This window comes from Sinocyclocheilus anshuiensis, unplaced genomic scaffold (assembly GCF_001515605.1).
Source record: "Sinocyclocheilus anshuiensis isolate Anshui unplaced genomic scaffold, SAMN03320099.WGS_v1.1 scaffold376, whole genome shotgun sequence".
Classification (NCBI taxonomy): Eukaryota; Metazoa; Chordata; class Actinopteri; order Cypriniformes; family Cyprinidae; genus Sinocyclocheilus; species Sinocyclocheilus anshuiensis.
Window position 1 is genome coordinate 828,149 of NW_015558600.1, and position 8,884 is coordinate 837,032.

Genomic DNA, 8,884 nt, shown 5'->3' on the forward strand with positions numbered 1-8,884 from the left:
TTTCGAGAGGAGCTGATTCCTTGAGAGTCATGCCTCATTACAGCCTGAGAGCTTTAAAAGCATTGTGAAATGACATCTGCAATGTTTTTTAATTTCTGCTACGTGGCATATGCTGAGTGAAGCTGAATATTCATAAGGGCAGGACTTGATTTTGTCCATCAGGATTTGATTGGATGTAGGCAGCAGACCATCATATATTATAGAATAATTAATGCAAGTCCTTAAATGTGATTGGCCAAGTGACGTGGGTTGTTTGTCCGTGCATTAGTGGCAGTGCTATTTTTGTATTATAATTGAGATTTTTATTAGTATTTGAGTTTTTATTAATATGTATATATAATATAAATATTATAATATAATTAAAATTTTAGGTAAAGTTTTAGTAATTTTGTTGTGTTTGTCATTTTTTAACATACAGTATGTCTATAGGTTTTTACTTCAGTTTTAGTTATATTAGAACATCAAGTTATACAAAATGAAAATGAGAAATATTGCAATGGCAATGATCTGAAATGAAATGTTATGTTTTCAATATTTTATTTTATCAGTGTTATTTTAGTTTCACTGAGATACTGTTTTTATTAATATTTTAAGTCAGTTTTTATTTTCATGTTTTCTATTTTCATTGTAGTAAATTTTTTAGCAATTCTGTTGTGTTTTTTATCATTTTTGTATAGTTTTTTTGTCTATATTTTTTATAATTTTTTAGTTTTTAGTTATTTTAGTACGTCAAGTTAAACTAGATTAAAATGAGAGATGTTGCCTTAGCAACTAGATGAAATAAGTTTTTTATATTTTATTTTATTTTAGTTCATGTTAATTTTATTTTAAGTAATGAAAATAATTTTTTTAATGGTTTTGGTTTTAGTTTCAGCTTTAGTTTTAATTAACTATAATAACCCTGTTGTTTTGTTGTTGTTGTTGTTTTTCTTATTTCAGATCATGTTTAATTTATTTCAAGTAAAGAAAATGTTTTTATGGTATTAGTTTTGGTTAATAACCCTGATGACTGGTGGGGATTTTTTACTGACTCTTTCTGCAAGTAACATTATGTCAGTAGGTGACTCTTTATGAGTCCTTTGAATCATTCACTGAACTGGTTCATTCTGCAGTACTGATTCATTCATGAACAAAATAAGTTATGAGTAGATCATTAAACTGTTCACGCATCCCATTTGTTCAAACACACTTTCATTTATTATATAGTGTTTATGGTTTCCTGTTCATTTAAGATGACAAGTAACTCTCTTTATGAGTGTCTTAAATCATTTACTCAAATGTGTTTCTAAGTGTACGTAAGGCACTCAATATTAACTTCTTGATTATTGAACTGTTGTAAAAAAGCAGTGTCTTTCTTGCAGTCATGTAGAATTGTCATTAGAGAAGAAAAAACATCTCTGAGGCAGAGAAAGTTACTTCATTTTGATGGACGAGTAAAAAATCAACACTGTTTTAATAACACGCACTGATGAATCATGCACAGTTATATACCAGGGGAAATTATAAAGAAAACAAACTGACCTCAAGCTAAGAAGCTTTTAATGTAGGACTTGCTAAAGTGACAAGCAGAACCTTGGGTTACATGGCAGATCTCAAAAATGCAATGTTTTATTTAGTTACTGTTCAGTTGTTTGGTGTCCCCTACCAAGCTAGCTCTAGATTAGCTAACCAAGGCCTTAAACCAGCACCTGTTAGGCACGAAACATACTGTACTACTGTATGCAAATACACAGACGCTTCTAGCTATGCAGGCTCGATTTAACATCTTTGCATTCTGAAATGTGGCGGAGCGCAATACATTAAACAATGCTAGTATGTGTTGCGTAGCTGCAAGGGATGCATTAGTGGGCATTAGCATAAACTGTCTGCTTCTGCGGTCAGTTTTCTCTTTCAGGTCAACTATGGCAGAGCGCAGTATAGTTTGAGATGAATCCTGCTGAGTAAGATGTTTAACGCTGAGATAAATGTTTAGCGCTAACACATCAGGTTTAATAGAGTGCTGGGGGAATGAGGCCTAAAACCTAAAAAAGAGTTTGAGCTTCGGTTCCATTCTGAAGTCAGTGGGTTTTTATGTTAAATTCCTGAAATATGTAGTGATGGTGACATCATGCAACTGTGATGTAGTTTGTTTATAGCCTAACTACAGCTTTTTACTTCTGCCGATCGCATTTAGGTTTTAAAAAAAAATTGTATTCGCTTGTGAAGAATGTCTTGATCAACACACCAAGGATGATAAAGATGAAGTTTTAGAAATCGTTCTAAATTTAAAATTTAAAAGCAAAATCCACACCACAACAGTAACCATAATGGCAAAGAGGAACAATTCTAATGGAATCACTTTCAAAATAATAATAATAAAAAAAACTGACAGTCAATCAGAATCCATCAGAATCCAACAAAACTGCAGCATGCTTAAACAGAACATTATCGTCTGTTGGCTTGAACATTAATATAGTTATTGTTACACTCAGTGTGAACGGCCCATAATATATTATTAAAGGGGTCATATGATGCGATTTCAATTTTTCCTCTTTTTTTTACTCTTTGGAGTGTTACAAGCTCTTGGTGCATAAAGAAGACCTGTAAAGTTGCAAAGACTAAAGTCTCAAATCCAAAGAGATATTCTTTATAAAAGTTAAGAGTCAGCCACACCTACCTAAAACGGCTCGTTCTAACACGCCCCCACATGTCTACATCACTATGTGGGAAGATTTGCATAACGCCGCCCAAATGTTCACGCAAAGAAAGAAGGCGTAACTTTTATTCTGGCTGTAATATTGTTGCTGCCGCCATGTCGTGAAGACGCTGTGTGATTAATAATGTTATTTTTAGCAGCATCATATGACCCCTTTAAAATCAAAGCTTGTATCAGTTAATATTATTTAATGAACCTCAGATAACATAAACAGTTGTATTTTTATAACAAAGATTAATAAACACTGTAACAAATGTATTGCTCATTTTAATGACCTTATTTTAAAATGTTACCTTCGTTTCAAGTAATCAATCACAGTCAATAATATTGTGGATTATATTTATCAGGAATAGAATAAATGCCAAGCCCATTCACACCAAGAACAATAATGATACAGATAACTATAACGATAAGTAAATTAGCGTCCACACCAACGGATATTAACATTGTGTTTATTATAAGCACACACTGCAGTTTTGTTGTCTGCCACTTGACATGCTCCAGCGCTTTAAAGCAGGATGAATTCTGCTTGGCTGTCAATGTTTATATCATTCATCAGCTGAAAGAAAAAATCATTTTGAAAGTGATTCCAATAATATCGTTCCTCAGTGACGTTAACATTGTTGTGAGCAGTTTTGGGGAAAGTTACTTTTAAAAGTAATGCATTACGCCCTGAAAAGTAACTAATTGCGTTAGTTACTTTTTATGGAAGGTAATGCGTTACGTTACTTTTTCTCATCTGGGCTGGACTTGCTTGTTTGGTTTTAATATAAAAAGTTCTATTTTTGGTAAAACCTTTTCACACGAAAAGTGAAATGAATACTCCTCAGGCTGAAGGAAATGTAAATTCACATCTGTACAGTAGAGAATGCAGGAGAAGAAAGTTCAAAACTCTTCAGCAATTTATCTAAAGTCATTTTTGCTTATTAGTATGGTTGAATTGGATCATTGAAGGTCAGCAGCAAAGACATTGGTTAATAAAATGGGATTAAATGCATAAAGGATATTTGTGTTATTTAACATATTTAATTATTGCAGTTTGCATTTTAATATTTTTATTCATTTTGAAGAATACTGCATCTGTTTTTGTGCAAGTGAGATGAGAAAATGCACATTTAGTCTAGAACAAGCATCATGTTTACACAGCGCACACAACGCCTCTACTTATTCCCGATTTCTCTCAACATGGGTACAGAAGAGCTGTCAGTCAGTGAATGGGGAAAACAAAGTAACTGGCGTTACCTATTTGAAAAAGTAACTCAGAAATGTTCTTGTAAATTGAAAAGTAATGCATTACTTTACTAGTTACTAGAAAAAGTAATCTGATTACGTTACTTGTAATGCATTACACGCTAGGTTGTGAGGACTCTACTATTCTTTTAAATTTTCTTTTAAGATTTTTAAAACTATATCATTATAGTTATATATATCATTATAATTATTGTTCTTGGTGTGAATGGGTCCTTAGTCAAGATTATTTTTTTCAAAATGCAAAAACTATGCAAACAATAAATTATGTAAATAAGTATGAGTATGTTTTATAACATGTTCTCAGGCACGTGGCATTTGGCAAATGTTCTAGTATGATGAGAGGAAGGGTACATATTTTCCAGGCAAATTCTGCCATATGGTTGACAGCTGGGACTTCCTGGTGGTGTGAAAAGCAGATGACACACTTTGCGGTAACTTTTCATGCTCTTGCGCAATATATTTATACTCTTTTGTGCCACTGTGTCTCATTCTTCAGGTTAGCATGAATGTGTTAAATGCTAAAGGCAGAGTCTAATCGTGTCATCACACCACTGCGCTTTGAAATGCAAACTTACAGGTGCACTTACTAATTAGTGGGGCTTGTTAAGACAATTAATATTGCTTATATTTATGGGTAGCATACCTACTAAGGAACACGCTATAGCAACCAATCTAGCAACTGCTTAGCAATGTGCAAACAAGCACCCGGAGCATCTTAGCATTGTGGTGGCAAGTTGTATGCAGGTTCGTATTAATATAACAATTTAAAAAAGCATACATTACTTTTTAGAAGTTTGGGGTTGGTAAGATTTTTGAAAATGTTTTTGAAAGGACGTCTCTTATGCTCACAAATGCTGCATTTACTTGATCAAAAATACAGTAATATTGTGAAATATGTGTTGTGAATATATTTTAAAGTGTTATTTATTTCTGCGATGCAAAGCTGAATTTTCAGCATCATTCCTCCAGTCTTCAGTGTCACATGATCCTTCAGAAATCACTCTAATATGCTGATTTGGTGCTTAAGAAACATTTGTAATCATTATCGATGTTGAAAACAGTTGTGCTGATTAATATTTTTGTGGAAACATGATACATTTTCTTTTCAGGATTCTTTGATGAACACAAATTTCAAAAGAACAGCACTTATTGGAAACCGAATTTTTGTTGTAACATTATAAATGTTATTTTGATTCATTGAATGCATTCTCGCTGAATAAAACTTTAAATTTTTCTCAGAAAAAAATCATACTTACCCCAAACCTTTGAACGGTAAAGACTAGTGTTTTAAGTTTAGTTCTGACTTTTCGTCTAAGAATTGAGAATTTACATCTTGCAATTGCGAGTAAACATCTCGCAATTCTGAGTTCATATTATATTATAATGTCAAAAATAATAGTAAATCATAAATGTGAGATATGAACTCGGAATTGCAAGGGAAAAAGTCCAAATTGTGAAATAACAAGTTGCAATGACCTTTTTTAATTTTTTTATTCCATGGCAGAAACAGATTGGAGTCTTCTGTAAGTTTTCATCGTTTTAAACATATTTATCAAAATTAAAATTACTACTAAATTTTACACTTTAAAGGTGCTGTATGTAAGTTTTTGACTCTACTAAAGCATAAAAATACCATAATATGTTTGCAGATATTTAAGAAACATGCTAAGTTAACATACTTGTTTATCTGAAAAACAATGCTACAGTCAGTTATTCTCCTTTGAAAATGTGCATTCCGGGCCGGAATGTCGGTCTCTGTTTTGGTTTGTGAAACCCACTCTCGTTCCTGTTGGTGTCTTCAATCTGGCAACCTGTGAGTGAGTCACGTCTGAGGAGGAGGGGCCGGGTGAAAAAAACCCTCTCCAATATTTTGAATTTGGACTGCAATACCTAGTTCAACCACTCCGTGTCAATCCTACATACAGCACCTTTAGTGTGTAAAATGTTTTTAAAATCAAAAATGTTGCTTCTTTTTGTCTTAGAACCAAAATAAAGGCTGTACTGAAACCTCGTTCTCCCAAAAGAGACATGCTTTTAAAAGAGTGTTTTCAAAGAATCTGTAAATGCTTCAGTTTGAATGACTATTTGGCAAGACTACATCACTTCGGATCCCAGTACACACAATCATATGATGCACAAAACCGTCTGCGTTCATCATGCACTCGCTCTTCTAGCAGATGTATTCTGCCTGGTCTTCTGCATTCTTCATAAACCCCAACGACATTAATCTGTTTCAGCATTACCGGAGACATTTTAATGTGTTTCCCTTGTTTCAGAGAGTGTTTAAATATTAAGATGTAATTAGTACGCACCTTGTCTTTGTCCTGGGTTAATTTCAGTAATGTGTCATGGTAAATAAACTCCCTCTTTTGCATCATCACACTCACTTTGCTGTAAAAAATGTACAGACATGCAATTAAAAAGATCGTATATGATGTCTTTTACATTAGAGTGTTTGTTAAGAGGATCAGTCAGCAGATTGCAGGAGCGTCTGATCTGCTGACTGTACATTACCTCTCATGTTCATATGAAGAGCATCAGAGACATCTGGACAGACATCTGTGTCCTTTCAGCAACACTGACCTCTGACACTTTCAACTCCTCCTGTGATGTTCTCTGAAATTTCAGCTTCATTAACTTGATACTGATGAATAAACCATGAGACCTGGTCATAATGTCAATTATGACTTTGATTTGGGGTTTATAATTCTGAAGATGTGAGAAGCTGCTTCAGGTGGATTTATTGTCCTCAAATAAGTGGCCACATTGTTAAATGTTGGATTGTACCAGAAAAAAAAACAAGCAGCTTTCCACTTCACAAGACATTAATTGATGGACTGGAATGGTGTTGATTTCTTGAAAAGTGAAAAGTGACATGACATGTGGCCAAGTATGGTGACCCATACTCGGAATTAGTGCTCTGCATTTTGCATTTCCAAAGTGCACACACACTCTCCCCACCTACAATCCCTGCCGGTTCAAGACTCGAACCCGCAACCTTGTGTTACGAGTCCGACTCTCTAACCATTAGGCCACGACTTCCCCTAAAAGATGGAGCGCTTCACAGATTTGCGTGTCATCCTTTCGCAGGGGCCATGTGGAATATTGTGATGTTTTTATCATCTGTTTGGACTCTCATTCTGACGGCACCCATTCACTGCAGTGGATCCATTAGTGAGAAAGTGATGTAATGCTACATTTTTCCAAATCTGTTCAGATGAAGAAACAAACTCATCTACATCTTGGATGGCCTGAGGGTGAGTACATTCTCAGCAACTTTTCATTTTTGGGTGAACTATTCCTTTAAGATTAGCTAAGAAAATAAATGAATGCCAAAGTAGTGTTGAATAAATACCACACCCCCATATTTGTGTGTGTTGTATTATTTACAGAAAACATTATATTTTCTATAGTAGGGTATATAGAGGGTCAGGATATGAAAAAAACTTACTTATTTATTTACCCTCATGTTCAGTTAAGATTATCTAAGAATATTCATTTAATGCTAAAGTATTGTGGGAAAAAATGCCTCAATCTGACTAAAAAAAATTGTGTGTGTTTTGTATTTTTTACAAACATATGTAGCTATATTCAGTCAAACCAAAAATTATTCAGACACCAGATATAATTTTTGATATTTTTTTATTATTATTTTAAGTGTTTGTGTATTATTTTATTATTAATTTAATGATAAATTGTAATTATTATTTATCTTTTAAATTATTTTTGTTACATTATTATTTGTATGATTTTTCATTTTTATATTAATGTATATTATTGTTATTATAATTTAATATTTTAACTATTCATTTTATTTTCATTTCTGTTAATGTTACATTTATTATTATTTATTATTACATATTCTAATTATTTTGTAATTTTCATTTCATTTCATTTAAATATCAAAGTATTGTTGTTGTTGTTGTTGTTGTTATAATTTATAATACAATTAAATAATATTTTATTTAATTGTACTTTTTATTTTGTATTTAAAGATGCATTTAAATTATTTTATTTTTAATTAATTTATTTTATTTTTATTTTCATTTTATTTTATTTTATTTACAAATTATTATGAACAGCTCTGGTGCTCTGTTGAGTCACCACTTGACTGTTGTATGTAAAATCTTCAGCCTGGTGCCAAACCATTCCAGAATCTCGGCTGTAAATGCAGCTACCTTATTTTTCCAAAACAATAATAAATAACAAAAAAATGCCCCCATCCAGGCAAAGGGTCACCTCATTAACTTCATGAAATGATGTTCACATTTCCCAAGCCCTGGGGCCTGAGCAGCAGCAGCAGAAGGACTATCTGTCACTGTGATATCATTTATATGGACATGAAACTGATCCCTCAGACCACATGGATTAATCACAGCCTTCAGCACATTTTCAGATGTCTGTAATTCTTTCAGACATAATGGAAAGTGTTTATGGAAACGTGAATTGTCTTTACCCTCAGCACATACACAGTCAACTGTAATTCACACCTTCCTTCAACACTTTAGGTTACTTTAGACCTGCTGTGAAGAGAGAGTCAGAGTGTGAACGTGATCTGACAGTGTTCAAATAACAGCTTTGGTGAACATGTCCATTAAATAAAAAGTGGGAAAAAAGAAGGGCTGCCTCTAGCAAATAGATATATTTATATCCAATATATCTATATTTATAAATAGAAAATTGAATGAATAAATAACCAAATATGTGCATGCATGAAAAATATTAATATATATATATATGTATATATATATATATACTTAAAGCTGCAGTCCGTAACTTTTTTTGGTTAAAAATGATCCGAAATCAATATTTGAGCAAGAACATAACCAGCCAGTGTTCAAAACTATCTCCTTACTTTAGCCCAATTCACAACGATTAGCTTATAATAATGTTTTCTAATTTGAGTGGTACGGGTAGGTTTTCGCGGGAAATTCGAGC